Raw genomic sequence first — 19,507 nt, 5'->3', positions numbered from 1 at the left:
CCTTTTAAAAAATTAATCATCCCCACTTGTGCACCAACCTAGACAGAGTACTGACCTCCTCTAAGCGGTTTTGAAGGTTATTCAAAGTGGTGGTGACATTTTCAAGACGTTTCTCGAGTGCGTTCAGTTTTGAACCAACAGGATTCTGTAGCTGCTGAGAAGGAAGCACACAAAGGCGTTACATCAGGCAAAAGCAATGAGAGCGATAGCTGGATCGCAGTGAAATTACTTGAAGCCATTTGATTTTTCAGTTTCCCCATAATGCCTGAAGTTCTTTTTCAGCAAGGTAAAGGTGTCGGTGATATTTTAGTGGTACAATACTGACATCCAATGAAGAAACAAATTAAATCTTATTTATTTCCTTTGAAGAGATAGAAAAGAGTTGTTTATCCTATTTCTATGAAATTGTTCACATTGAGGAATTCATTCAATTTCAAATCACGTAAATTCACTTCTCTATATTGTCCCTTTAAAACAGTGTTAGAGTTATCGACACCGGTGTTGCATAAATACGTCGAAAGTTTTCTGTTGTAATCTCTTTTTGTTGTGGGTGATCAGTGGAAACACGGCAGACAAGTCCTTGTTTCTTAGTTCATTCAGGCTATCAGCATTAAGTGAATATGTATCATTTGCTTGTACATCATTATAGTCATGCCATTAAAATGAACTTAGAAAAGATATGCTGTTCAGCCTAAAGAGAGCCAGTAATTATGGACGTTTTTCCCCGTAACTTGGTAGGGTTGGGGTGAGTCAATGTTCAGTTGATTTTCTAATGTTACATAATGAGATGTGTTTTAACAATTAAAAAATAGGAAAGAGCCCTTACTGCTGATGTGCTAAACCACAGTCTGTGTAAATGGACGTTTCCACAAAGCTGCTGCGGTCAGTGGAAAGCAGAACCTCAGGCTGTCATTTTCCTTTCAGCAGAAAGCAATGTGGATGCTGCCCAACAGGAATGAAGAATTCTTTTCGAAACTCAGATAAGTTTGATAGTTTAGACTGAAAGCTCAAGAGCCTACTGAAAGAAAATTTGAAAAGGGAACCATGAGGGACACCTTTACATGTGTACACATGTGTTTTCCTGTTGAGCATACCTCCTCATTCTTTTGATAATGGAACCCCTCTTTATTGTGGAGTTCTATGTAGTTTGGTGGGAAAATCCTTCCCCTCAGTGACAAGGGTGTGCATTGAGCCAGACTTGGCCAGTCTGAGGAATTCATCTCCTGCCAGAAGTGTTTAGTGAAGGCATCAGCACAAGAACCCAGCAGGGAGCTATCTTTCAGACTGCCAGGATTGCTAAACCTGTAGGACAGGAACTTTAGACACAGTGGCTCTGGATTGCTGGATCCAGCTGTACCTGAAACCATTACTGGATGTTTTTAGTTGCATGAGTTAATACACTTATTTGTATACATAAGTTAGTTTATTCAGAGGCTTATTTTGTCTTTGCTTATAATAGAAAGAAACCTGAAGAATGCAATGAACCTCATATTGGTGACAGGCATAAGAATTTTGAAACAAATCATGACTTCTTTACAACCATGGATTGATGCTACCAGAACATATTTATCGTTTCACAAAGGATTCCCTTTGGAGAAAAGAATGAAACTTACTCTCTATTATCCATGCAGAAAAAAGATAGTATTAATAGAAAGTCAAAAAGCAGTAAATGAGTGAAACGACATCTGAGTGGCATCTATTCATAATTGTCTTACTAATCAATTCAGTCATCTTGAATCACTTCTTATGTTTTTGTTTTTCTTTTATCTTTTATGAAGGAGTTGACCTCCATAGCATAAATCTGACTCACGCCAGATGCCTGTCCTGGACGGTCCAGAGGCTGTATCCACGGAGGGCTGACGGGCTCCTGCACAAAGCCATCAGGAAAAGCACAGCAACAAAACAGAAAAGAAAACACTAGGAAACGCAAAATCAAACACCAAACATATGTAGGAGATTCTAATACCCTAAGTAATCTAAGTTCGGATTTTCTTTTGACATAAACATCTCAACCAAAGAGTTTACTCATTTTTTGTTCGTTTTGCCTTTTGCCTTCCCTTCAATGTTTTGGGTGTGGTGAATCTAGGAATACGAATTTGGTTTTTTTCCCTTTTCTTTCTAATTCTTTTGTGGAAATTTTAATGAAAAAGAAGAGTTTAAGACACTGGAAAAGTATAATAGAAGCTTGGATACACTAGAATGTGGAAAGTCGGATTAACAGTATTTTTTCATTCCTTTAGTCAATAAAACAACTCAACACAAATCAAATGTGTATTGTGTGCTAGGCATTTTGCAAGAGTGTTTTTCTATTATTTTGAAAAAATAAAAGATTGATGCTGGGCCATTTGAGACAGGAACAGATGAAGGGATTTGGGTGGTTTTAAGCATAACTTTAAGTAGCATATTTTTCCCCACAATATTGGGTCTGTCTGTATACAAATTCGAACTGAGCAAGACATGGGGGTGGAGCAGAAATTGCTGAGAGGAGCAAGGCGCTTTCAGACTGTGTCCTGAGGTTTGCTGTTCCTTGCAGACCGCGGAAAACTCTCTCAGCACTGAGGGAGAGGGTCTCCTTTCCCACCCCAGAGGATCAATAACTTACACTTATTTTATCTCTTCAATGTCCCAGCAAACTAGAAATTTCTGGTTTAGTAGCTCTCGACAACGACCAGGCAGCAGAAAAACTTCTAACCAGATTAGTGAGCTAATAAGCAGGATGAAAATTGGAAGTGGTCACTCAGAGTCTGATTCAGTGTAAAAATGCATATTTTACCTTACAGTTTAGTTACAAATAATTCCGTGGGGGGACCTAACTTGGTGGATATATCCGGGGAGGAGGATAGATAGAGAAGGAGGCATATCGTCCATATATGAACTTGGTGGGTGAGCTGTTGAAGCTCAGATACAAATTCAGCAGGAGTGATTTAATTTTCTCAGCATAACATACTGTGTATAACCAACTGCCAGATTCTTAGCTCCTCTCTGATTGGGCCCCACATAGTAATTGAGCTGAAATAACAAGGTCGGGCTAAATAGTGTATTGAGGGGCGGGGAAAGTGGTTCTTTTTATGACTGCATAAAGATTCTGCATAATTGTTTTGCTTTTATCACTATTTTCCTGTTTGGTATAACTCTGAACGTGATCCGTTCTATTTTTTAAAAGGCAGCTCTTTATTTCACCCAGATGATGAATCCATTAGGTATCAATCTGAAACATGTGCTGTTTTCTTGCTTCGTACAAGGACGACTATCTCAGGCCAATATTCTGCAGGAACTGCAGGCTCTGTTTAGGCTCTGCCATCCAGGACTGACCACTGCCACACTTTGTTGCAAACATTTCCATAGTCGTCATCTAAGACTGTGGCTTTCACTGATGTTTCTTCAGTCTTTAAATTTGTGGACAGAGATGATTAAGGATTACATTGCCCTGATTACCATCAACTGGTTAACAGTGTATAGAGATTTACCTTGTGATGCTACTAAGAGAAGCGAAGTCAGTAGGAATGGGCTATTGATGCAGCAGATAATGCCTTCTACAGGAAGGAAATCGAGATGTGTTCTGGTCACTCTCTCTCCCCCCATTTAACATATTCCATAAATATTTTATATCTCTAGATGAATATTCCCCTGCTACAGACAATTGAATGATAAACATTCTCTTGTATGAAAATGAATTAGTTTTATTACCAGGATCTAATAGTGGTTGTAATAGAAACTAACTCGAACTGTTTATTTCCTGGCAGAAAAAAAGAGCTGCTGTAAAATATTCTAAAATGGAAGTTAATATATTGGGTAAAACGTTTGGTTTATTTATACCGTATTGCATATTAATATATGAAGGCTCATCTTGTGCTCTGTGTGGTTTATCGGGCATTTTTATACGGCTTAAGGGGCAATGAGTAGCACCCTATAAACATGTTGGAAGCTAAAATTATTCAGTCCCACTCTCTGGTCTGGCATTGTGAAGACTTGCTTGTCCAGTTGTTGCTGTGTTAAGAGCACACCAGAATTGCTGTCTGATGACAATCTTAGTCTTACCTGTGGGTATTACCTGGCTCACCTGGGAGCAGAGGTGAGCAGCCCCTCTGGCTAGGTACATGTCCTTTACAGGATCTTAATTTTTACAAGAGGATATCAGCCTGCTCCCGCAACTGCCTATTGGAGCATGCAACACCTCGCTGAACTCCCTCGGGAGAGCAACTGTCCTCAGGGTCCTTCCACAAACCTAATCTTGACCTGACTGTCTTTCAATGGCTTTCAAAGCTTGCCTGAGAGAAATGATGGTCATAAAGGACTGTACAAAGATTATATTATCCATCCATTTGTTTAGATTTTTATTTTTCAAACATTTTTCTAGTAGCAGGATACTTTTTTCAAATGGGATTTTACACACAGCCTTACAAATAAAATGGATTAAAAGAAGAGTCTACACCATGGGACTCTCCTTTGACGGAGATGGGACCCCTCGATGTCTTCCGTGGAACCCACAGCTCTGCAATGAACAGTTTGAAAACCACTGCTCTAATCTGGGGTTGCAAGCCCAGATGCCTTTAGAGGTCTGCTCAGGTGGAGGAAAATGAGTCTGTCTCTAAGATACTTGGGAAGTAGTGAGGGATATAGATATATAAGAAACTAATATCATATTTGAATGAATGTCTTTGGGGAGTTATGCATGTTCTTGTTATATATATATATGTGCGTGTGTGTGTATGTTTGTGTGTGTGTGTGTAAGTGTGTATATGTGTGTGTTTGTGTGTATACACGGAGGATAACTGACAGATCTACATAATCTAGGAAAATTGTTTAATCTCTCTGAGGTACTGCTCTCATTTTTAAAATGGGAATATTATCACCTAACCCATCAGTTTGTTGGCTAATTAAATGAGGTAATTGTATGAAATACTTTATTAGATTGCCTGGCACATAAGAAGCACTCAGTAACTGTGAGGTGGTCATGCTTATTTTGTAACTGGAACAATGCATGCCTACATGAGAGCTAATGACAATCATCAATTACGTTTTGGGGATTGATAGCTTTGGTTTCCACTTTATAACTCCATTTTTTATTTGCTGAGCTATTGTGAAATAAATTACATACATCATTACATTTCATCTCTAAGTACTTCCATTGTGCATCTTTACAAAAATAAGAACACACACATACCTAAAATAACATTACCACATCTGAAAATAAAATTTCCTTAATGTCATCCAATACTCAGTCCACTGTCAAATTTTACCATTGGTCCCCAAAAGGTCTTTTATAGTATATTTGTCCAATAAACAACTTAAATGGGAAAACACTTAAGTTGCTTTCTGTATAATCTAAACATTGTTTGGCTGTTTCTAAGCAATTAATTTTATACAAGTTGGCTAGTAGAACAAGACAAACGTTAGGCCAAGGGAAAGGACAAAGAAAAGACCTGGCTAGAACAGTCTATTACAGCTGAACGGACAGCCAGAGCATGCTGTTCATGGCGAGTGGTATTTTTGCAGTTGGACTCCAATGTCACAGGATAGGGAGTCATGCTTTTGGATTCATTTCAGCAAGTAATACAACAATGAACAAAATACAAACCTGAGAATTGACAGTATAGAAGAGAATTCATGACTGTTTCCGTAGAAAGATACTTGTCTGATAAATTACGCATATAATTGTGCAGCTGGATGATTCTGCCTTTAAGCACCAGGAAGATATGTTGATGCAAAGGAATGAAGTTTTAGTAAAGCCAATGCAGTTCCAAATTTAAATCTTCTATTATAAAATGATATGACAAAGAGTTGTTTTTTGCTTTTCAAATGCGAGTGCTAGTTTCTTTGATTTTTGAGCTGTTGACATAGATTTTCACCTCTTGTGGTTTTGTACTTTATGAGAGATTCACAGCAATCAGAGATAAACGAGAATGAAACTGAGCATTTGCTTTTTTATTTCCTTTAGCCTGAGGTTTCCAAACATATATGCCACTCCGTCAATTGAAGTGAATATCCCCCGATTTCTGAACTTTGAAGGTAAAGCTAAATCTCTTTTCTTCCCCTAAGTTACCAAGAAATGCATACACACAATCACACTCACGCAGTCCTTGTATAATATTTTTTGGAAGTAATTTGCCAACTTCAAGAATCGTCAGTATGATTTCCGCTGTCATATGAAACAATTGGTTTATTGTGAGTTTGGGAATCAAGTCAGATATTTTAACCATTCCTTCTCAGTGTCCTTCCTTGTCTCCACTGCTCCCTGTTTTCTCATTCTAAATATTTTTTCTGAGTGATCACATTCATTATGTTCCAACTACGTTAAGTTTTCTTATTCAAAAATATAATTAATTCAAGAAATATCGAGCACCTGCTCTGTATCAGACACTTTCCTAGGCACTAGGGCTACGTAGTAAACAAGACAGGCAAACACGTCGAAAGCTCACGGAGCTCGCGTTCTACAGGGAGGAGAGAGAAAATAACCCAAATAAACTAGTGATACATACTATGCGATGGAGAAAAATAAAGTCAAGAAGGAAGAAAGGGCGTTCTGGTGAAGCGGGAGTGGGGAGAGGAGTCACAATTATAAATAGTGTATATGGGAATGCTCTGATCATGCCGGGTGCACTGTCATGGGGCTGTATTTACTGGAAGAACGGGGAGGTTGATACTGTTTTCAAAACTTTATTCTTCTAGAGCAGTTTTAGGTTTACAACAAAATTGAGAGGAAGATACGGAAATCTTCCACATGCCCCCTACTCCAGACATGCTCAGCCTCCCCAATTGCCAATATTACTCATCAGAATGGGACTTTTTTTTTTAAACCAAGGAAGGACCTACATTGGCACATCATTATCACCTAAAGTCCATAGTTAATATTAGGGTTGACTTTTGGTGCTGTACATTCTATGGGTTTGGAAAAATGTATTATGACATGTACTTACCATTGTAGTATCATAGAGTAACTTCACTGCCCTAAAAATGCTCTGTGCTCCACCTGTTCGTCTCTCCCTTCCTCCTACCTCCTGGTGACCACTGATCTTTTTTTTTTTTTTTTTTTTTTTAGGAAGATTAGCCCTGAGCTAATATCTGCTGCCGATCCTCCTCTTTTTGCTGAGGAAGACTGGCTCTGAGCTAACATCCATGCCCATCTTCCTGTACTTTATATGTGGGACACCTACCACAGCATGGCATGTCAAGCGGTGCCATGTCTGCACCTGGGATCCAAACTGGCAAACCCTGGGCCGCCGAAGCGGAATGTGCAAACTTAACTGCTGTGCCACCGGGCCAGCCCCACCGCTCCAGATTTTAACCATTGTAATAGATGTGTGGTGGTATCTCGTCATTTTAATTTGCATTTCCCAGATGACATATGACGTGAAATATCTCATGTTTATTTGCATATTTGCTTATATGTTTACTTGCCATCTGTATATCTTCTTTAGTGAAGTGTCTGTTAAGGTCTTTTGCCCATTTTTAATCTAATTGTTTGCTGACTAATCGTTAAGTTTTAAGAGTTCTTTGTATATTTTGGGTAACAATCCTTTATCAGATGTGTCTTTTGCAAATATTTTCTTCCAGTCTGTGGCTTGTCTTCTCATTCTCTTGACATTGTCTTTCACACAACAGAAGTTTTTCATTTTAATGAAGCCCAGCTTATCAATTATTTCCTTCATGAATCGTGACTTTGGTGTTGTATTGAAAAAGTCATTATATCCAAGGTCATCTAGGCTTTCTCCTATGTTAGCTTCTAGGAGTTTTATAGTTTTGACATAAAACTATATGATCCATTTTGAGTTAATTTTTATGAAAAGTGTAAGGTCTGTGCCCAGATTCAGATTTTGTATGTGGCTGTCCAGTTGTTCTAGCACTGTTTGTTAAACAGACTATCTTTGCTCCATTGCATTGCCTTTGCTCTTTTGTCAAAAATCAGCCGACTATGTTTATAAGGGTCTATTCTGGGGATCTCTATTGTGTCCTGTTGACCCATTTGTCTGTTCTTTCACCAATACCACACTGTCTTTTATATTCCCATAGCTTTATAGTAAGTCTTGAAATTGGGTAGCATCAGTACTCTGATTTTCTTCTCCTCCTTCAGCTTTGTGTTGGCTGTCCTGGGTGGTTTATAATGTTTTGTAAAAAGGCTCAAATCGCCTAGATTTGGTTTTGACTTTCACCAGCTGGGATGAGAAGCCAGTTGTTGGTGACTGAGTTGAGGACAGTTAGGAGGTTACTGACATAACCAAGTAAGCTCTGACTAGGGATGTTCCAGTAGGTGTAAGGGAGAAATGGTCAGATTCCGAAAATACTTTGAATGTAGAACCGACAGAATATCGATATTGGAGAAAGGAAAGTGTCAAATTGTCATCCAAACTTTTGTCCTGAGAAACTATGAGAGTGGAGTTTTAATGAGATGTGAGATGTAAAGAGTTCAAAAGGAGCAGGTTGCGTGTGTGTCAGGGAGAAGAAGAGTCAAGAGGGATATTTTGTTTGAGATGCCTATTAAACATCCAAATGGTGATGTTGTGTAGAAAGTCTTGAATATAAGAGGCTTGAGTTCAGGGGCGAGTTATCAATTTAAACTTTGGGTAGAGATATCAGCTTAAAGTTTTCAGCATCATATCTCAAGCCGTGAGATTGGGTGAGATCACTAAATAAATGAGTGCACATAAAGAGATCCAATGAGTGAGATCTGAGACACTATGCTACTTAAAGATTGGAAATATAAGAAGGAAACAGCAAAGGAAATGAAGAAGGGGACATCACTGAGAAAAGAGGAAAACCAGGAAAGGATGGTGACCTGGAAACCAATTGAAAACGTCCTTTAAGAAAGAGAGAGTGACCTGCAGGATCAAATGCTGTCGATAGGTCAAGCAAAATGACGGCTGATGAGTGCCTTTGGATTTTGGAATACAGGGTGATTGGTGATTTAACAAAAACTGTTATTTTGTAGTGTTTAAGGAAAAACTTAACTGGAGTGGGTTCAAGAGAGCATAGGAGCTGTGGAGATAAGAAATAGAAGAAATAAGAAGTGAGCCTCGACAATTCTTTTGAGTTTACCTAAAACAAGGAAATAGGGCAGCTGTGGAGAGGGTTGCGAGAACCAAGAAAATACATTTACTTTTTGAGATAGGAGAAATAACAACATGTTCATAGAGAGTGAAATAGTCCAGTAGAGAGGGAAAATTGAAGCTTCAGGGACACAGGAGAATTTCTGGACTGACATCCTTGAGTAGGTGACAGGAGACAAGACCTAGTATTCAAGTGAAAGATTTGGCTTTAGCTAGAAGCACAGGTGAATCCTCCATAGTAATGGAAGAGAAATTATAGGACACAGATGTGGGACAGTGGGTAGATATAGTGGTATGAGCGTGTAGATGTAATTTTCGGACTGTTTCCTTTTAATTAATGAAATAAGGTCATTGACCTAAAGTAATGGGGGAACCGATGTGAAGGTTTTGAGGGGAGGGAAATAGAGTAGACTTGTTACTCAGACGAGTAGATTAGTAAATGGACTAGAAAAATATAGTATGTTACTTGGGCAGTATTAGGGACTCACTTGATGGAACACACAATGAGTTGAAAGTGACCGCGGTCTGAATGGGCTGTCCTCACTACATTCTGTCACGTGAGTACAGGCTTAGAGTGGGCTGAGAGCTAGTGTTTGGATTTTGCTAAATATCGCAAAGCAAGAGAGGGGGATGATTATAATAATTGGTCGTGGAAGTTAAGCTGGTGAATTGATTGAGTCAAGTGAAGCGAGAGGAAAGTGGGAGGCAGGTAAAATGTAAGTATTATTGGTCTGGGGATAAGGATTGCTCGAGCTGGGGTACATGTTAGTTTCCTATTGCTGCTGTAGCAAATCACCACAAACTGAGCAGTTTAAAACAATGCAAATTTATTGTTTTGCCATCTCAGATGTGAGAAGTCCAAAATATGTCAGGGTGATGGCAAGGTTGAGCTTCCTTCTAGAGGCTGTGGGGAACATCCTGGTTTTTGCCTTTTCTAGCTTCTAGAGGCTGCCCCTGTCCTTGGTTCATGGTCCCCTTTCATCTTCAAAGCCAGCAATGTCTATTTGTGTCTGTCTCAAGATGCCATCTTGGTTCTGACTTTTTTGTCTCTCTCGTCATCATTTAAATACACTCATGATTATATCGGGCACACCTAGATAATCCAGAATTTTAAGGTTAGCTCCTTAGTAGCCTTAATTACATCTGCAAACTTAATTCCCCCTAGCCATGTAACATATTAGAGATTAGGACGCTGACTTCTTTGGGGACCATTATTCTGCCTATCATAGGGTATTAAAAGTAGTGAGCAGGAATAATGAGGGGAGATGAGAGGAAACATATTAAGAAAGAAGTCATTGGAGAGTGGGAAGCTTGAAATTATTTGGTAATGAGAAGTTCTAGAGGTTGACCATGGGAGTGAGCCAACTTCCATGGAAGAGAGTAGACTAAAGAATTAAAAGACTAGCATGTTAAAATAGTCATTTCTGAAGTTATTAAAATGTCTATCGAATTGTGAGAAAATCAACTTGAGAGGGATCCATGAGATAAAATATTTAGTTAATGAGGGGCCAGCCCAGTGGCACAGCAGTTAAGTTCACACACTCCACTTTGGCAGCCAGGGGTTCACCAGTTCAGATCCTGGGTGTGGACCTAGGCACTACTTGGCAAGCCATGCTGTGGCAGGCATCCCACATATAAAGTGGAGGAAGATGGGCATGGATATTAGCTCAGGGCCAATATTCCTCAGCAAAAAAAAAAAAAAAAAAAAAAAAAAGGGAATTGGCGGCAAATGTTAGCTCAGGGCTAATCTTCCTCAAAAAAAAAAAAAAATTGATTAATGAGGAGAGTGAACCACTGTGGTAGAGCAAAGACTTTGAGTCATTACAAGTTTCAGCTGATCCTCTTGAGCTTTTCTTGACCTCTGTTGTGAGAACTGTATATCCAAATTGTGGCTGCTTATTCAGCTTGGGTTCTAGAATGGGAAGACATGTGAAGCAGACCTGAAACTTATCCACAACCTGGACCTAAGGGCACGTGAGTCCAGCTCATCCTAGTCAAGCTAGACCCAACTCACAGACTTGTGAGTGAAAAATAAATGATCGTCTTTGTGAATAACTGAGTTTTGGGGTTCTTTTTCATGCAGTATTATGCAGCAAAAGCTGACTAATACACCTAGGAATAGTAGATGACAATAATAAGCAGGTCTAGTGGTGGAGTATTCTGAAGATACAGAATTCAAAGCCTTTTTTTCTTTACAGGGAAAAGGGAGGGGAAATGATCTGGAATCCACTATGAGAAACAAAGACACCTACTCCTTTTAGAGTTCCGGGGGTGTAAGGGCTGTGAGGGGAAATCAAACTCAGTGTTAGAGATTTCAAGGGAAATGAGCTTCACAGAGGAGACCTGTGTTTTCACTAGAGCAAGAAGGTGAAGGGAAAATTTAGAGAAGTTGAGGATATAGGGGAATTTGCTAACGATTACCCATAGTGCAGTTCCATAGCACAGTTGTAAGATTTCCACTTTGATCTCTTTCTTATTTTCATGTCTTTATTTTCCACTGTCTAGCATGCATCTCAAGCTCAAAACAGTCAAAACTGAACTTGTTTCCCCATAAACATGCTCCACCTCCCATAGCATCTTTCATTTCCCCTGAGCTGGGGACTTGAAGACGTCTTTGATTCTCCCCTCTCTACTTTACCTCCCACATTCAGTGGAAGCCCAGGTCCTGTCTGTTATACTTGCAGGTATTTCCCAAATGAGTCTCACTTTTCCATCTTTATAACTTCTGACCTAGTATTTGTGCTGTTTTCATTATTTGCATGAGACATTAAAAGAATTTTCTAAAATGCCTTTTTGCCTCTAGTCTCACCTCCAATTAACCAGGTTAGATAATAAAAAGGATATAGATTCTGGAGTCAGATCTTTCTCAATTTGCATACTGGTTTTGAGACTTACTGTGGGACAAGAGAAAAGAGAATTAGAGCTTTATATGATCTTAAACTTTCCTCACCTGTCATAATGGGACACAAAATTACCTGCTTCACCAGGTTGCTGCCAGAGTTAAATGAAAAAGCACCTAGCTAATTCACGGTGCTAAGTGATGTCCAATGAATGTTAGTTTCCTTCTTCCTCTTCTGTTTGTAGAGCAAACTTTCCATAATGCAAATTTGATTGTGTTATTTTACGGTGAAAAAAAATCTCAAGTAAATCCTCCCTGACTGTAGAATGGAAAACAGCTCTCTCCCATGGCATAAAAGGACGTCATCTGGCCCTTTTATATCTTTCCCCCTCATCCTTGGGCACAGCTAGTGAGTCTAAGTTATAGTAACTCCATTGGTGCTGAACCCACATGGCTCAATTTCTAAGTAGTCTAGCATCCTGAAAATGGGCTAAGCAGAAACTGCCACCTGCTCATCAAAAATCTATTTTCTATAAAAAAAATAAAAAAATAAAAATCCATTTTCTCTTTTGTTGTAGCAGAAACTTACGAGCTGTAATCAATATCTGTGTTATCTCGCTCCTTATATTCTCTATGCGTTTCAATCTTCTGCATTAAGATGGGGCCATGTTTCTGTGTGCTGGGTAGCAGAATGTACGTGGAAGTGATAAGTACCATTTCCAGGCCTGACCCTTAAAGCCTTGCATAATCCTCGGTGCTCACTTTCTCCTCCTTTGTGCAGACCAGGTATGGACAGTACAGTGGAGGACTCGGAGCCTCTGAGGTATGGCAGAGCCATGAGCTGACAGGAGTTTGGACCCCTAAATGATTACATAAAGCAGTGTTCACACTCCAGCCAACATTGGGTTGTGATGTAAACAAGAAAGAAACTTTTTTGAAGTGATAATCCGTTGATTTTTTAATTGATTCTGTTAACTGCTAGCTGCCAGACTAACACAAAAATTGAGCGGGGGAATGCCGCTGGAATAAAACCTACACTATGGGCCAGTGGTTCCATGGTTGGGCAATGAGCTACAGAGACACCGATGTAACAGGATGACAGTTGAGATCCATCCTTTATGAAGGCAAAATATTTTGTAAAAATGTAGTTTATGATAACTAGCAGGGCAGACCTCAAGCCTACCAATACTATTTCTATGAAAAGAGGTTGGAAAACAGAACAGTATTTGTGAGTATTGGTTACTATTGAAGGAGTTTGGCAAGGTATTGTAAGAAAGAAAAGAGGTCAGAAGTAGTTGGCTTATTTGTGAGCAAAAAGGAAACAAGAGGAATTTGGAGGCCTTTCTAAGGTGGGAAAGCCAATTGATTCTGAACTCCAAGTAGTAAGAGACATAAAAGATGAGACGGAAAAAAAGCTTTGAGCGTTGAAGACCCAGTGAGGCTCTTCCATTAAAGTGAGTTACTCAGCACCGTAGAAAAATCAAAGTTATCTTCCCACTCAGGCCTACTGTTTCACCTGGTGTCAAGGTACCTCATTAAAGTGAGAGAGGAGATTTAAGAGTGAGCAAACACAAAAATAAAATGAGGTCTAGGAAAGTTCTTTGAGTGTGGTTACTGACATGTGAAAGTAACTGGAAGCAAATCAGAAGCCTACTGCTAAGTTTTTGAGGGACTTGTCAATGAAAAAAGCCTTTGAATGTTCAAGCTATTAACAAAATTTCAGGCCACTGAGCTTACTCCAAGAGGAATTGAGTTACGAAGGCAGGACTGCCCCAAAATGATGACCTTCTCTCCAGTGCAGAGTGATGGAAGATGAAGAACCTTCCAAGAAGGTGAGTCAGGGGCCATGGAGAATAATGGAAATTGAAGAGTTCCTCCCAGAAGACAGACACAGGGTCTAACTCAGGAACCTCTGCCAAGTGCTAGGAAAAGAATCTTTGTTAACGTGTTAGCCCACCAGGACTTCAGAACTGCTACTGCCAAGTGACTGCTCTCATTCTTCCCTTCTTCAAATGGGCATATATATCATAGTTATTCTGCTCTTGCTCCATACTGTACATATAACATACATGTTTTTTGTGCAGCATCCAAATAAACTTGCTTTCTTTGTACATATGGTACCACCAGGAATAGCATCTGAACTTGAGGACTGCACTTCTCCTGGAGATTCTAGACTTCGAGTTAGAGGCACTGACTGGATGGGGCTTTGGTTGTCTCCTGTGGGGAGGTGACAAGGCTGTTCTATGTGAGGACAGTCAAAGGTACGTTCAAAACAGAAGATATGTTCAAAACAGAACAAAGACTGGCTAGTTGTTCACAAATATCTATTTTATTTGGCAAACAGCCAGACATTACTCCTAAGCCTTTTCATAGGTGGAGCTCTATGACCAGTTTCTGGTAGAAGGGATGTCCGCCACTTTCAGGCCAAGCACTCAAATGAGTCTCTCTCCTTTTGTCTTCTGGTCTCTGAGGATCAGGCAGAAGCCTTAATGTCCTAGGATACGTTGGAACCACTATATGGAAGCAAGCTGATCCTTGAACGGCTGCACGAAGCAGAACCTCCTTGATAACCCTCACTGTACGGTGACGTAGGCAAGAAGCAAACGCTTACCGTGATAAGCCACCGCGACTGCTTTTTTTTTTAGTAGAAGTTAGACTTTTTGCCCAGTACACTTGAATTTCAGAAGACAAAGCTAGATCATAGTTCCCAGTTTCCCTTAGAGTTTATTGTGACCACATGACTAACTTCTAGCAAGTGGAATATGAGTAGATGTGAAGTGTGCCATTTCTAAGCTATCCGACAGGACCTTTCAAGATCTCTCCCTCCTTCTGTTGGGTGGATGCAGAAGGCAGTCATGCTTTAGGAGACAGCAGGACCTGCAAAGGAAGGAGCCTGGTCTCTGAATCACTGCAGGGAGAAAAGCCACATGTCACCCAAGAATATGCATTTTACGTGAGTGGGAGGTAACTTTCGTTTGTATTTGTACACACCTCTATGTATTTTTGTAGTGGCACTTAGTATTTACCCTAAGTAATAAATGGACCATATTCCTTTATATCTTCACTGCTTGCACATTATTTAGTCAGTTTGGGATGCCCTTCCCTGACTTGTCCACCTGAAAACTCCTATTCAACCTTCAAAACTCATCTCGAATCTCAACTACTCCCCAAACTTTTCTTAATTTCCTGGGTAGTTATCTATTCTCTTCTCCAGGATAATCAAAAATTTGATATAGTTCTATTATCATCTTTACATTCTTCAATTATAATTATTGATTTGTGTATTACTCTTTCCTTCTTGACAATTAAGTCTCAGAGGGCAGGAGTTCGTATTTCTCTGTTTCTACCATGCCTCACAGAGTAGATGTCACGTGCTTCCAAATGAACAAAATTATTTGTATGGAGATACGTTGTCATCTTATGTGGTCAACGTTACTGAAATGTTTTATAAGTACTGAATGTATATGGAATAAGATCAAACTAAAAAATACAGTATAAAAGCAAAGCTAATTAAAACAGATTCAGCTCTGGAACAAATAGAGCAAATTATCCATCTGTCTGTGTCAGTTTCAGAATATTGAAGTCCTAATAATGTCATGGCCCTGATGGAAGAGAACAGAGAATGCAATAATGGAGATTTCTCTTCCCACTCACGTCAGGTTAAGAAGGGATGTTAATTATTCCTACACTAGTCCATTAATTATTCACAAACCTGGCCGTCTGAGCACTCTGTCGCCCCTCTCTCAGAGTAAGGTTTCAGGCCTCCTAGGGCACGTGCAGTATAGGGGTTGTTCAAATGCTGTATTTAGACTTCTGCAGAGATTTCTCACCACTTTGTTCAAGGTCTTTTACGACTGAATAGAAATCTTTGTTTCATCAAGTGCATTCCCAAATATGAGAGAAAGCCATTTTGGAGAAAGGTAATTATATTTTATTTCAGATCCAATATAAACAAAGGAGAACAACTTATAGGCAAAGTTCAATTTCTATCTGATTAGTTCATGTATGACTGACTTATATGATTTATGAGTCTTCTCCTTTAAAATTTCCCTTAATAGTTAGCAAAATTGAGTATCAAAATGTGAATCAGATGCACCAGCAGTGAGTGAATTCTCAAAAAGTTTTATTTTTATTATAGCACACCATATCAGGGTAATGCAAAGACCATAGATTTAAAACAAAGAGCTCATTTGCTCTGGATAGAAAATGCCTTGGAGAAAGTGTTATCATCGGATCAATTCTGTTCATACATAAGAATTTGTTTCTGGATAATATGATAAGGATTGAGCCCTAAAAGGCATCCAAGATGGACCATAATGCCCTGAGCTTAACCATCACGGCCCCTTATTTCACTGATCTCATCGTTTTCTCTATATACCGTCTTCATATGTGGAATAAAGCTCTTATTAAATGTTCTCTTCTCGATGACCTTTAAATGACAGCCCCAGATGTTTTATCTGTTTTTGAAGATGAACAAGCTAATAGATATCTGATGCTCTTTACACCAAGTTGCCTCTATCCTTTGTACTTTTGTTCTGTGATTAACTTCTTATAACTTCTTATAAGATATAACTACTGAATTTAATAAACTATTTTGAAATGTCACCATTTTAAGCAAAAATATGCTTAAAGAGAGAGATTAGCTGAGTCACGTATGTATTACAATAGAAAGCACATCTAGAATTACAATTTCCCAGTATATACTGTTGCCTATTGTCAGTGATTGAATATGTAGAGAATTAAGTAAGAACAAAGTGAAAGAGTGCAATGCATGGTACTAAAACCATCTGATGCTAATGAATAAGGAGCCTGTACTTTGTCCCTCCTTCTTTTCTTTTTAAAAGATTACCAAACAGTTAAAGAGAGTGAACCAAATGGTGGTTTTATGATTATTCCCACTTTAAATCCTGTTGCTCTGGGCAAGCTACAACAGGATGCACAAATGGATGGAAAAGAGATAGCAATGGTGGAGCCATCATGTTATCGTCACTATTTTTTGAAATGTTAAAGTGATTTTAAAAACTGATAGGACGGAAATCACGGTAATATGTGTGTTCAACATAAAAGCACAATGTTTCTGGTTTAAGGGGGCCAATGCACCAATTCTCTAGATTTTTAAGTAATATCCTCTATACTTTGTACCAGGTAAAACAGAAAAGAGCTAGATCGTTTTTCTACTTGCGCGAGGAAGAGCAAAGAATCATTATGAATTCTCTGACATAAGACAGGAATCCAAGCGGGTTAAAGGTTGGTATGAAATCCTGTAGCCTGACTTTTACATTCTCTTTTATGTCTTAATTACTTCTTGTACTCAACTTTTCAAAATATTTTAACTTGTGACCTTTTCTATCACAGATTCGTTCTAGGCTTCTTCTTCTCCATCCCATCCCTTGTCATTGTGATATGAACACCAGGGTCCACAAACTTCATAATTATTGAACTCAATTCTTTATTTCTACTTGCCCCCAAGAAAAGACCTTGACCTGAATTCATCCACATTCTCTTAGTGTAAAGCACTGCCTTTTGCTCAAGAATTCAAGCCATACCTCAGCGTCACCCATCTCTTCTTATTCATTGTCCTTTACCTCAGCCAGTCAGTCCAAAATCCTTCTCTGTCTCCTAAATATCTCTCAAAGACATCCCCTCCATGCCACTCTCTCTGCCGAAGATTTTATTCAGGATCTTGTTATCTCTTTTCTAGAGCTAGTCTCCTAACTGGGCTTGCTATGTCTAGTCTCTCTCCTTTCTAATTTTATCTCTTCCCTTCCCTCAAACACGTGTTTCTGAAACAAATTTGATCTTGTCACTATGCTGCTTGAAAAACTCGATTAAGTCCTTATTATATGTATGTAGCTAAACATTTCTTAATGTGGCTATGAGGTCCTTTGTAAGATAGCTCCACATTGCCTTTCCACCATCACTTCATGCTCCAGCCACACTGGATCGCCACTATTCCAGGACATACCATCCTCATCCATGCACTTCATAATCTTCTTCCTAGAATGAGAGAGTGGAAAGGCAGCATGGCTCCATGTTGAGGGCCACGGATTTTGGAATCAATTTAAACAGGTCTGGAGTGTCTGCCCCTCAATTTGCTAGCCGTGAGGTCTGGTCAAGTTACCTAAAACTACCAAGCCAAAGCCCCAGTTTCTCATCTATAAAACAGAGCTAATAATATCTACTTCTCATGCCTGACATGAAGAATATACACTTACTTATATACGGTGCTTAGCACAATGACTGGAAAATAGCAAATGTCCAGTAAGTAGTAGTTATTATTCCATTGCTGCGACTGCTGCTCTTGCTCCTACTCGTATTCCTGCCTTTGTTTCTACCGTTGTTTCTACCTTTAGTTGCTAACATATTTTTGAAATTCTCATGGACAGATATTTCTTTTCCTAAAAGTATGCTTGATTATTAGAAACAAGTGGAAAATATTTTGATTTAATTCTTTCATGAGCGATCAAGTTTTATAATACTATTCTGGTCAAAAGATGAGATTCAATTATAAAATAATGTTCTAATATTCCAGTTGGGGTGATTGACCTTGAAAACAGTGTCAACAGAGGAGTTAAAAAGTTTTTGGAGAAACATAAACATCATGAAGTAGTTGTGTTGGAAGCATGACCACCTCATTAATCATCCAATCACTTTTCAGAATGAAAGGGGCATTGTTAGTAACTATGCCGAGACTAGAGGAATAAACAAGGGTAGTCCCTGGAAAATTGTCCCCCAAATTTAGTTAAGCAGATTTTATCCTGAATGAGATGCAAAGGCTTGCATTGCAGAAAATTAAACACCACGCATCAAATATTATATCAATGCCATATAAACATCAAATAATATATTATTTAACACAAAAAAAACCCAACCAAATCGGTCACAGTCCTTTGGATGAAGCTAAGTTTACCTTTGCTAGGTTTTGTGATATGTGTGACAAGTGTAAACAAAACCCATTAAAATGGTAATTGTCAGATATTTATTCACTGAGAATTTATTTTTGATGAGGAAGAACAGTAGTTTGGATAATTTTCCAAGTGTGGTAAGGACAAAGTAGCTCATACGTTAGTTGCAATATACCCAGCTACCAATAAGATTCTTTGGGCTAAGACAATAGAGAAATTTCAGGATTTTCCTTAATATTTACATGAGGAAGATGCTGTCAAGTTAAAGGTGTTATTGAGTGTTCTTTGAAAGAAATGAAATGACGGGTATGAAAATACTAAATAAGCAGAGTGTTGAAAGGTTGTCATCACTGCCGGGGAGATCCCAAAGAAGAATCCTCTTTTCTCTTTGACATGTACTTCCTTAGGTCTTTCACAACTTTTTCCAAGAAAGGTGAATCAAAGATTGTTTCCTCTGTTTGCTTAGCTGCCAATCAGTAGTCTGTACTTCAACAGGGACACAAAATGCAAGGAAAGTGCATTAGCTGCTAAAGGAACACATTTCTGAGAGTATTCACCCACTGAGAATCTCATGTGCATTTTAATACGTTGGGGCTGTAAATCTCCTCTGTCTTTCTTTTTTTGTTATTATCACCGTCGTCATTGCATGCTCATTAGGTGCTTACTATGTGTGGAATACTTTACCAAGCACTGAGATTACAAAAGTTCGTAACACAGAG

The 19,507-nt window shown here is 38.9% G+C and overlaps 1 protein-coding gene across 1 annotated transcript in view; it reads right to left on the bottom strand.

Moving 5' to 3' along the window:
- The window catches only part of LOC139081838 (EF-hand calcium-binding domain-containing protein 14-like), a 52,784-nt gene that overhangs the window by 19,660 nt on the left and 13,617 nt on the right, over window positions 1–19,507 (bottom strand). Inside the window, exon 3 of the mRNA XM_070609251.1 lies at window positions 56–151. The gene's annotated coding sequence lies outside the window, so the exon portion shown is untranslated. The remainder of the gene's footprint in view (window positions 1–55; window positions 152–19,507) is intronic.

Source organism: Equus przewalskii, chromosome 2, assembly GCF_037783145.1.
Source record: "Equus przewalskii isolate Varuska chromosome 2, EquPr2, whole genome shotgun sequence".
Taxonomy (NCBI): domain Eukaryota; kingdom Metazoa; phylum Chordata; class Mammalia; order Perissodactyla; family Equidae; genus Equus; species Equus przewalskii.
Note: the sequence above shows the minus strand (reverse complement) of the source record. Positions and strands in the feature narration are given on the sequence as shown.